The sequence below is a fragment of the Drosophila navojoa genome, chromosome 3, assembly GCF_054131105.1.
Source record: "Drosophila navojoa isolate 15081-1374.11 chromosome 3, UAZ_NAV_1.0, whole genome shotgun sequence".
Lineage (NCBI taxonomy): Eukaryota > Metazoa > Arthropoda > Insecta > Diptera > Drosophilidae > Drosophila > Drosophila navojoa.
Genome location: NC_142891.1, coordinates 8861354 through 8874385, shown reverse-complemented (window position 1 = coordinate 8874385; position 13032 = coordinate 8861354).

Genomic DNA, 13032 nt, shown 5'->3' with positions numbered 1-13032 from the left:
ACACACACACACACATGTAACATACAGAAAGACTTGAACATAATTACAAGCTTCACACAATGAGTTGGGTCAGCAAAAACATATTGTATGCATATGCCATAGATTCACAGATTGTTGGAGCGACGAAAATGCAAATATATTTATTGCGGCAACAATTTCTAAACTAATTTAACATGGTTCACACACACACAGTCGCACACATATACAGAGAGAGAAAGACGACACAAATATATGCAAAATAGGCAAAGAAAACTGTGAAATGAAAACAAACCAGACGGAAACGAGGGCTACAACTTTTGTCATGAATAGTTTTCATAAATATTTAAATACAAAACGTCATGCAAATTTGTGTGAGCCCAAAGGCTGCTGCTGCTGCTGCAGTTGTTGTTTTTTTTTTTTAGCTGTAGGGCAAAAATGTTGTTGTCCATCCAACAACAACAACAACAACGAATTTCCATTGCAAAATGACAACTAATTAGGTGAGAGAATGCACAAGTGTTGCCTTGCGAGTGTATTTGATTGAGTGTTTGCGTAGTTGTGCTGCTCTCCATCGCTCGTTAACAGTGAAAAAATGAATCGAAAAATGAACAAATTGCCAAACAATTTGGCTACACACACACACACATACACACACTCGCTTGTAATACAAAAATTGCAATTAATTTCAATTTTGTATTTTAATTGAAAACTCTTGTTTTCACACGCTAAGTTTCAAAATGTATGTCAATGTGCCTATAATTTCATTTATTATATTTGCCATGCATACATTTTCTTTTTAATTTTGTGATGATTAGCGAATAAACATTTAGTTTAGACGCGAATAGTTTTTTAGAAGTGTTAATTAAATATTTTGTATTTCATTACATATTTATTGTGGGAATATAAAATATGTAATTTTTTCTATATATTTATATTCTTGACCAGGAGCATCAGCTGATAGTGGATTTAATATCAGTATTTCCAAATACCCTTATGGGCTTCTATTGCAGATTAACGGCATAGTAGAATACTTCCCAAGCAATGCCAAAGGGTAGCTAGAGACAAAAAGGATAACAAGCAAATTGACTATCTGCTGATTTTGAATATAGAAAAAGAGAAAGTTGTCTATGCAGCTGATCTGTGTGGTTGGGGTTGGCGAAGAATCCTTTGATCTCAGAGACAAATAAAGTCAAAACGAAGAAATATAGTAAAAAGTGACTGTGAGCTAGAGGTTCATTGCTTTTATCGGAGCAAATTAGACCTTCTACCGACTTCTGCACACTCTAGAGGGAGGCTAATATCGGTAGCATTTGGCCAGATGAGCTCTCTTTCCTCTTCTAGTATAAAAGAATGCTAGCTCTGGTTAACTGATTTCTTAACTTGTGAGTCATATTATAACGATCGACATGATGTTCATTGTCAAATAGAGCATACCCGATAGAGAGTGAGCTTTCTTTAAGCATATGAAGAAATCAAAGAATATATTCAAAGCTTTTACTGCTTCATTAAATAAGATTGGAATTAATTTTAAATGCATTCATTCGACCTTTACAAATTATTTCTTAGCATACCTCACTAAAAACCATTTTCGTAAACCAAAAAATCCCTGTTTAGTAGGATATCTGCAAGTCGGCTACAACCGATTGTCACTTGCTTATTTATTGGCTAATATTGGGATTGATATTTCAATTGCATTTATTCAATTAGCCAAGCAATTTATCTGTCAGTGAATGAAACCATTGATTATCAAGTTAAATGATATTCGAAGCTAATCACAAGTTTTACATATTAGCTCTTAACTGCCCTCAATAATATTTATAGTGAATGTCATTGCTGACGCACAGATTCCACAAATTTATCAATTATAATAATTTTTAAATAACAAATTATCGGTGATTGAGCATGAAATTTAATTAAATTATGTCAATGCAGCCAAGTTTGGGCGACGAAATGTGGACAGAAGGCAGGGAGATTCATGTGGGATAGAACTTGTAATGCCAGAGGTCTATCTATCACGCAAGAGCAGCTCAATTAAAAGACTAGGCATTTGCATTAAGTGCACTTTGTAGTACACACATACATAGACACGACACACAGCTAGCAACATGACAGGAAGAGGACGAACTTTGGCTAAAATATGAGCAGCATAAATGGACAAACACGTACAAAACAAAGTATCCATAGATAGGATACGAAGATGTGGCCAAGGGAGAGCCGGTAGGTGGAGGCGGCAGCCGGGAGGCGTGTGATATGCATGGAGTTAAAAGCCTGTGGCAACAGTTGTAAGTGCATCCTGGCATCGTGGCTCATCGTCTTGACTGCCTCAGCAGGAAGCACTTAATAAATTCTAAACTACAATTGTTCTGTGTCCTTTTTGGCGAGCTTGTCAAACAAAAGGCAGCTGCTTGGCCATTGTATTATGGCTGTGTCAAGCCAGAAAGGTTCAACGAACCAAGCGTCTATACGTAAGTTCTCTCTCCTCCTCACTCGGCACATGCATCATAATTATCTAACACACTGCCGGCTGTCTAACGTGTGTGTGTGTCTGAGTCTGTGTCTGTGTTTGTGTCAAAATCAAATTTCATGTTGGCAAAATGTGCTGCCAAATTACAACTGGACCAGTGCAAAAGCCGCTGATGTGCCATCAGGCCAAAAGTTGCCAGCGAAATGAAGTCAAGTTTGCAGCATCGCGTTGATTATGATGAGTGGAATCCGACATCTACTCCCCCAACCCGCCTCTCTTCACTTTCCGCTCAACTACCTATAGCCGTGACCCGACCAGCCAGCCACTGCTGACATGTTTGTAATTAGTGCATCAGCTTCCTGCTGCTGCTCCTGCTACTCCTGCTCCTGCTACTCCTGCTACTCCTGCTCCTGCTGTTGGTCAGAGCGCGCGACATTCACATGTCTGACATTGGCTTTGGCTACGCTATTTTCGCTATGTTTGGCTCTAATGCAGTGGAAAAATATTTTTCTGCTCTTTGCAGCTCAAGCTAGCACGCCTCCTCCTCCCTCTCTCTCTCTCTCTCTCTATATGTATGTATGTTAGTACTTGTGTCCAAAATTTTGACAGTTTTCCACGTTGATGGATGCAAACGCGTGACAAAACCAACACGCAAATTAGTTTATATATTTGGACAGTAATGTTTGGATAACGAAAAACGGGAGCGGGAGGGGCAAACACATACAAACATTCGGATGGAAACTGTAAATGCAATCAAATTGATGAGAAATTGGTGCAAGTTCTTGCAGTTGATCGATTGAAATTGAAATTGATGTAAGATAGAGGAAAAAATTAAGAATATAAATGTTAAGAATATTTTTAAATAAATATACAAATAAAAGTGAAGGTTCTGCTGCATTTATTGCAGAGAATGCAGTTAAGTTTTTTATTTTATGCAGCGTTCTCTCTGTTTCTTTTCGTCTTCCAGTTCAGTTAATATTTGATTACTATTCGTTATAATTGTTGTTAAGAGGATTTACAGTTTGTAATGAAATAATTCCCATTACAACGTATTTTCGTTTCAGTTGCCTTTCTCTTTTAAATACTAATTTATTTAAAATTCAAAAATGCTTTTTAAATAGTTGAGCTGAATGAAAGGAAATGCAGAGACAATTATTTTGCTTTTCTCGTATTGCTAGCTTCTTGTCCATAATTCAACTGCATCATGTCATACAGTTGATATGCTACTTAAATGCTTCTCCGACTGAAATATACATATATTATGTGTAACTGAGAGCATGTTGCACAATTGAGAATTTCCATTTAATATTTGAGTGCACAAATTTGTAGGTATTTTTTTTTTCTTGCTGCTTCCTGCTGCAACTGCAGCATTCTCAATGCAATTTATTTATGTCTGCCCTTTGAGAGATGCCTTTAAATCTCATTACCCACAGGGGAATAAATGTTGTCTCATATGAGAGAAAAGGGAGGAAGAGCGAGAGAGAGGTAGACTAAAAAAACATGCACAACAAAATGTGAGAAATTTAATTTGCATTTTCGCTTTGATTCACTTTCTCTCTGTCTCTTTGCATATTAACTCAAAAATGTTTGCCTTCTTTTTAATGTTAGCTCAAGTAAACGGAAGCCAAGCCATACTAAATGAATAGCGCACGGGACTGAGTGGAAAATTGTTGTAGCTGTGCGACTGCAGTCGATAACTGAGTTTTAACGATTGCCAAAACGGAAATGAGTGGGCGTGGGAGAGAGTGCATGATTAATTCAATGCGAAAACGAATGCGAATGCGAGGCAAATGCAAATCTGTGCAATTGAACAAACTGAATGTGCATTAAATCTTTTTAAAATATGCCTTCGCAACTGAGGGCCATAAACATGATTATCCAATTGTATACCCATTAGAGTGTGTTGTTTTGATAGGGCATCAATGGCATGGGAAATATGAACGAAAGTGGATATGCTTAGTTATTTATTTGTAAATAAAAATAGTACATATTTATATTTAGTCAAAGTTCACACGAAGATTTATGTTATGTTTTATTTTATCTATCAATTATTTTATTTATTTTTGTTTTTCTCTTTATGAAACTTAAAATCTATTTCGAATGTTTTTAATAATTTTTAATTAAAAATGTAATATATTTCTTGTTTAACATGTTGTTTATTTTATTTCAATTTTTTATTTTTTATTATTATTTTTATTTTTATTATTTGTTTATATTTTTTATATATTTTTTAATATATTTATAACTATTTTTGTTTGTATTTTTTATATATTTTTTTAAATATATTTTATAAATGTTTTTATTTTTTTTTTATTATTATTTTTTTAGTTAAGTTAACTTATTTTCAAAAAAAAAAAAAAAATACATATCTAAATTCTTAATAATATATTTAGTTACTAAACTTTTTTTTTATATTCTGATTTTTTATTTTGTTTTTTATTGTTATATTAAGACTGCTAACATCATTTTATTTGCACCTTTAGACAATAATAAATATCTTAGACAACAAAAACTACTTTCTGACTGCATCAACAATCTGCTTTAGCTGCACAAAGTATCTAAATAGTTGAGCAATAAATAGTTTACTTTTTAAATCAAATTTGAGTGCTGCTAAGCGACAAATTAGCTTATTGGCGCCTCAAAGGGAAATTCAATCAAAGCGCAACGGCAATTCGCCAGCGACTTCAAGAGTGACAAACACTCGCCGCTAAATTTGCCTCAACGTGGCATTAATATGACAGTCAACGTGCTGTTTGCTCCTGTTGTTGCTGTTGATGTTGTTGCTGTTGCTAGTGAAGAATCAACGCTAAGAGAAGCAAGCACTGGCTGAAGCATCTGAACTAGCTGAACGAATCATTTGGCGTCGGCGTCGTTCATATTTTTGCAATTTTACCCACCGTCACTTACGACTTGCATCATTCTTTTTCATTTCGAGCGAGCACATGAAGTGACGACTGACTGACGGACAGACAGACAGACAGACCTGAATGAATGAATGTGTGAATGGACTGGATGGCTTTTGCCAAGGCTGCTTGAATTGTTGCTCGCCGACTAGCTGACTTCCTGCTGATGCAACCCGCTCGCTCGCTCGCTCTGCCTGGATTGACGACTGGCTGTTACCCTCCTCCTCTCTCCTCTCATAGTTTTGCCTTCCCTCAGCTCTGGCGGCTGCTAGTATAAGCGGATTTGTATGCCCAACACTGTGATGCATTCGGCATTAAAAGTTTATATTATTTATTGAGAGTTTGTTTTCCTATTTTTTACGGTTTGCCTGTAGATAAGCTTTTTTTGATATTTGCGAAAAAGAATTGCCGAAATATTCGATTTGTAGTCGAAATTATCTTTGCTGAGGTTCACTTTTTAAAAAGGAACATTAAAGTTGATTAACAGCATAAAATAATTGGCAAAATTAAAGAGAATTTTAAGTAGATGGATAGAATATTGTGGGAGATTTGATTTAAACATTTGTGAAAGAGTAAAAAGAGACAACAAATTGGAAATTTTATTTAAGCATTTGTAAAAGAAGCAGATATGTTGTTTATATTGTATATGTGGGACCCCTAGAGACGAATACTTTTGTGACTGACTGCATGTATTGCGATTTCATAGCGACAGCAATAGCTTAAAGACACAAAGCCGAAGGCCTAAAATTAGGTGTGACCAGGCTTCACATATTTTACAGTGTTGCCAGAAAGTTGTACTTCGCAATAAATATAATAATTTCTTGCACTTGTTGAGGCAAGTAACGTATTTTGTTGCCAAATGAAAATGTTGTAGAAAGTGCAGCAAAGCCTAATGAACAGATCTGATAAAGAAAACTCGCTTCAATTGTTGCAATTCTCACGCATTAGTTAGCCCCATGCCCAATGCCTGATTAGAGGCAGCAAATGCAAGACAATCGAATGCTCAGTCAGGCCTCAGTAGGGCTGCTGGCTGCTGGTTGCTTGTGGTGCGAACACAATTTGGCATATTGACAGACACGAATCGTCTAAACAAATGAGCAAATGTCCTGTGGCCAAGTCGATTCGCTTTGGCTAGTCAACTGCTGGAGATTGATGGCAGCTGCGTCGCTTGCGATCTGCCAATTTGACAGTTTGGTCAACAAGCATCCGTAATCATGCTCTATATATATTCAGTATTTTTTAATAAAGCGCACTAGAAATGGCAAAAGAAAGTGCAAAGGAGCTGCCTGCCTGGGTAGCGACCACCTGCAGTGCGTTCGCATTTGCCATGGCTTGATATATATATATATATATATATGTTTTTGGCATCCTGTGCTCGCAACACATTGTTCTGTTGTTGTTGTGTTTGTCAAGCAGGATATTACACCTCGGTTTAATTTTTTTTTTTGTCGCTGTCTCTCACTTTCACATGCTGTGACATATTTCTATAGCAAGTTTTTTGAGTAGCGGGAATGGGTGGGGCAGGAGGAGGAGGAGGAGGAAGGCCAGGCAGACTTGAGTGAAAAGTCCGCCAGGCAGTCAGCCAGCCAGACATTTTACTACACTTCTTTTTTTTTTTTTTTTATTTTACTGTTGCGTTGGCTGCGCTGTTTTTAATCTTATAAACAATGTCAGCATGAGCTCTGCTTTTCGCGCGGCTCCGGTTGGCGTTTGCTGCCACCGAATGTTGCATATACCGCCCGCCCGGCGGGGCATACAACGCAAGCGCGGCCCAAAGCGTTTTATGGCTTTAATATGTTAAATCGCATTTGCTTATAATTTTTTCTTCTCTCTCTCTCTCTCTCTCTCACACACACACTTTTCGTTTCGTTGTTGACAAAATGCTTCTTAAATGCCAAAAATGATTGCATAAATTCTCTCACCCGTTATTTATGCTAGTTGAAAAATTTTAATAAATGGAGAATGCTAAGCTAGGGTTGAGCCTTCTGAATATATGTATAAATTTGTATTTCATTAACGCAAGAGAAAGGAAATGGAACATCATAGAAGGGTGGATAATATTGAATAAAAACTAATGTTAAAATAAATAAAACTCAAAATTAAAAATATAATTTAATAAAACAAAGCAAAATAAAATTATGTATATAAAATAATTTAATTTAAATAAATATAACAAAAAATTATTACAGCTAAAAAAAATACAAAAAATTAAAATTAAAAATAAATGTTATAATAATAATATGGAAATAATAAATAATATAAATATTAAATAATATTAGTATTGTTTATACAGCTCGAATATAAAATGATAAATAAGAAAATTTGTCTTTATTACTAAAAGTAAACCGTAAAAAAAACATTGTTATAAAAATTTTGCAATGAAATTTATAAAATGTTTTCGGATATCTTTTCATCGATAAAAAAAAGTTGAAAGGAAAACGAAATTGTAACAATACTAAGTAGTGCTGAAAAATACTAAACAGCATTGAAAATACTAAACATTATTTTTCCATTTAAAATGCTGCTCCTCTACATTCATGTATACATACATACATATGTATATTACAGAACTCATACATTCACATGCTAAGCTGCTAAACACAGCACAGCTGGAGGATTAGCTTAGCTATTCATAATCTCAAAAGGCAAACATTTTTACCAAGCATAAAAGAAAATGTTGGCCGCTTCAGAGAGCTATGGAAAATGAGTTTGGTTACTGATATTAATATATACAAATTTAATAGACCACCTTGGGCTAGCTGGCCCGGCGAGTCTTAACGAAACGCAGCGCGCTTTAAAAGGGCTGACATTAACATTAATGAAGCAGTGCTGAACAATGCGACAAAAGCAAAAATGCTTATTGAAAATGGAAAAGCTTATAACAGAGCTTGGTTTTCCTTTTTGCAAATTATATGTATGTATACTGAAAATTCAAGTCTTTTTATAAATGACTTGCTAGAAGACAACCTAAAAAAGAGCAGCCCGATATGTGGAGTATTTATTAACACTGTTGATTGCCACTGGCAACATCTGCTCCCGTTTATCAACACTCTTACTCTTTCTATGCGCCTTTGGCAAAGGTAATTAATACTTCACTGGTACCAATTGGCTTCACTTCTTCCCTCTCTCTCACTCATCATATTATACATAATTTCTTTCTTCTTTTTTTTCCCTCCTGTTCTCCTGTTGGTATTGCTTTACCTGCGGCTATGTGTATGTACATATATTCAACTCAACGCGAAATTAGCTGGTTCTTTGGCAGAATACAAATGCGGTTAATGCCGTGCGCTGAATTCCTCTAAATGTCGGGTCTGATAAAAGCACACAAAAGATAATGCCGCCGGCAGTGTGTGTATGTGTGCAAAAATTGTTGAACAAAATCAGCAATGCCACTGACTGTCTATGGGAGATGATATCATGCATAATTTGGTCTTGATTTGTAGAAGAAAAAATGAATTAGCTCTTTTTTATACTCTTAAAAAATCCTACTGATGGGACACAGCGCGAAAAATGTCTGGTGTGAATATAAATTTTTTTTAAATATTTTATTGTTTTACAAATATTATATTTTTTACAATTATTATTGGTTGTTAATAAGTTTTGCATTTTAATTTTGAACTTAAATAAAATATATTTAAATATTGTTTAAATAGCTAAAAATAAAAAATACTTAATTTAATTGAAAATATAAAAATATTTAAAATAAAAAATAATATATAAAAAAAAAAATTATAAATATATTTTTATATAATGTAAATACTTTCGGAACTTTTATTATAAATTATTATTGATCATTTTTTAATTCGTTTAATTTTTTATAATTTGTATTATAAATTTCAATTTAATTTTATTTATGATTTATTAATTTTATAAATTTCCGTATGCTTTCAATTCATTCAAAGTTCTAGAAGAATTTTGACATATGGTAGGCCTACAATTGAATGTCATGAAACCGCTGTCAAAAAAATGAAAATTGACTTTGGGGAGAATTTTTAAAAGTAATTTCGTTTGTTTGCCAAAATCCAGCACATACTTCCCCTGCTAGTGTATGAACTCTGCAGCTATTCAATAATTCCTTTTTGTGTATGGTTAAATGCTTCCACTTTCATTTTTTTTTTTTAGTTATGCCCTACGTGAGGTTAATCGCAAATGAGCAACGCAATTTCTGTACACATAATGAGGCCAATTAGGCCTGCGGCAAAAACTAAATGCCGTGTGCAGCTTGTTTAATGGGCCGTTTAACTAGGACTACGCTCCCTTCTTTCCTTTCTCTTTTTCGTTCTCTCTCTCTCACACACACTTATTTAATCAGCTTATAGTTTTCTTTTGGGCTAGCAGCACAATTAAATCTGCTAACTAAATCAGCTTTTAAATCATGCAGACTCGCCGACGACATTGTGAGACACCATTCGATGGTTTAAGTGCCTGCAATAAGCAATTGCATTGGAAAAAGTTTTTTTTTTTTTGCCAGAAAGTACCCCAAAAAAAGTCACATAAAACTTGAATAGTTATTGCATAAAGTTTCTTGAAGTGCGATAAAGATTTCAGTTGGCAAAATGAGAATTTGTTTTAAGGTTATGAGAAATTCTAGAAAGTTTCGTATGGGATTTGTTAAATATGTTATAGAAATATCAATATAAAATAAAGAAATTTCACTTAGCTTTTGTTATGCATCGCTTGTTTTTCCTTCTTTTTTTTTTTTTTGCAGCACTTCACAATTCACAAGAAAAAAAATTCACTTTTTACTTTTTCACAATAAAAAAAAATTAAATAAAATTTTATAATTTTTTAGAGAACTTTTCACTAGATGTTTACTGAACGACTCACTGCACGAGAATGAGAATTCATTTTTAGTTTTGTCACTTCCTTAACATTGTTGTATCATTTCGGAACACTAATTGTAGATCAAGTTGGCATTGCTATTCATTAGTGTTAATACAGGAACTACGAAAATAAATGTTGTAAAAAGCCCTTGGACAAAGTCGATCAAATACTCAAGGGCTACTCTGAAACACACACTCGCACACGGACACACTGACACACACTCACACACACACATTGCTTGAATATTTGCACAGAATGCATCAAGGGCCTTTACATGAGAGCATGTGAAATATTTATGGTGGGGCACATTGTAGACATCAGATGATTAGTTGCATATTCCATGTGCTGTCAGAGCTCCCTGAGCTGTCGATGATTTTGACCGTGCAAATATTTAATCTTGGTACATTTCGGACCGAGCCACCGTTCGAATCGAACGTGCTGGACGTCTCGGAAATCTCAGTTGTATTCTTAGAGAAGAGCAGCTGAAGGATGCAGTGGCCGAGAGACAGACGAAGGCAAAGGCTGCCAACGGCCATGGCAAAGGCAGCTCAGCTCAGCTCGTATTAGCCCAAGTCAAACAATGGCATTGGCAAGCCCCAGCCCAATTGCAATGTGCAGAGTCCAGAGCGAAAAGATGGAGAGTACGAACGCAAAGTGCAACAGCAACAACAACTATATGGGGAAAAAGGAAAAGTGTTGTTAAGAAAATGCACAAGACAGAAAATCGATCTGTGTGTTGTGTTTTTGCGGTTGACTGTGCAAAGTTTTGCCTTAAGTGCGGCCGGGATAGGTTAGAGGGTAGCGGCTAGTGGGTAGCGGGTGCTACTAAATCCTTGGTGTGGCAGATTAACACGTCCTGGTCAAGCTATAAACGTACAGCTGCCAGCAACAGAAGGTCAAATTCGAGTTGTAAATAAATAAAATAGAGCAAATATATAAAAGAGAAATTTCTTGCCATTCTCTTTTTTTTTTAATGCTATAAATACTGGATAAATAAACTTTAAATAAGTTTAACAAATATTGCAACAGAAATTTAGGAAAAGTCAAGCTAAGAAGGGAACGGATTGTATATTGGTTTTTGTGTAGCATCCGTATTTCCTAAGGGTTAGAGAATAGGAAACTTAATGGAATTTTAGCAATGTCAATTTCAGGTCGACTAATGATCTACTGCTTTAATATAGCTAAATTTTACTGGCCGATTATGGCTGACCTACTTTTCAGTATTATATAATCCGTTTCTACAACTGCATAAATCTAGCTATTTTTTAATCACATCCTGCAGTCGCCTGCGCCCGATTGCAATATGCTAACTCGCTTTTAATTAAGTTTGTTTGGTGCCGCTGCCGTGGCAGCAGCTTGTTGCCAAACTATTGGCTTTTTATGGCTTTGCTTAAAGAGCTGAAGCAGCTTTTGTACATGTTGTAAATGCAGTGCGGTGCATTGTTTCGTTGTTTTACTTTTTTTATGAGACTGCAAATCTAACTGAAATTATTATTTTTTAACAACTTTATTAATTTATAAATTATAGCATATATTTATAGTAAGAGATTATAAAAATATTGGGAAAATTATTATGTTATTCTATGGCTCAGAAAAAAAAAAAAATAATAATTTGAGTTGCTTTAAAAATTTACGTTTATGCTACACCACTATCTATTTGTGTCTTTCTCTCTCGCTCTTTTTCTCTACCTCTCAAACTCCCGCCGATATTTTTTGCCTAAAATTTGATGAAACTCAGACAGACAGACAGATAAGAAATTGTGTTGTTGCTTCCCTATGTGCTCGAGTTTTTCTCCAACAAATGCAGCTATGAATCCATCGCAAATGGGAATACGGCTGATGCTAGGTGCTTGGATGAAAGTGTATGTAACATCCAGTAGAAGCCGTAGCAAACCCAATAACGTATCTATATTTTGGGAATCAAGACGAGGAACTGAGCTTCTTTTAGCCATGTTTCTCTAATCGCCTGTGCACTTTAACTCGTGGTATAGACTTTAAATTTAAAATACATTTTATCGTATACCATTTTCTATTTGATGATAAGAATCCATTAATATTCAATAATAAATATTATTTAATTTTTTTTTTACATATTAAATTTTATTTAAATTTTTCAAGTCAATAACTTAAATTCCACAAAAGGCTAGAGACATACATAAATTGTTGTGCTTGGGCTACTGTAAAATTCGAATATTCGAATACGATTTGTAGTAGCAAATAAAAATGATATGATTATGACGCTTTGTAAATGATAATAAGCAATGGAATAAATAATCAACAATTAGTTTCATATATTAAGCAACAGCAAATTGCGCAGGAAGCAGAGCGCGTGGTTACGTCTGTGTGGGTGTATAAGCATAGGTGAGAGGGCTGCACAGCTGCACCCACAACACACATACGTCAACTACAACTCATTCGAACAGACTTCAGTTGACTGAGTGAGAGACACACAATAAATTGAGTCTATTTTCGGCCTTCATAAATGAGTGAATGAAAAGTTGAATTTCTCTGCAGGAAAATAGGACCGACGTGTATCTCCCGCCTAGGCTCCTCAATTGAACATTCCCAACAAAAACCCTCTTGAATTAAACTATAGAGAAGAAAAACAAATACATATATTTATTTTATTATTTTTTTTTTTTAATTTGCTCATTTATTTTTATAAAATCAATCATAACAATTCATTAATCAGTTTCGGGCGTTCATTCATTGAAAATTCGCTATTAAATTAATTAGTTTATATGATTTTGGTTTTTGGGTTTTCAATTTGGTTTACAATTTTTACATATTAAACAATTCCATAATTTGTATCGCTTTATCTGCGCAATTATTAAATACTTAAAAAATAAAATGCGTCTAAAT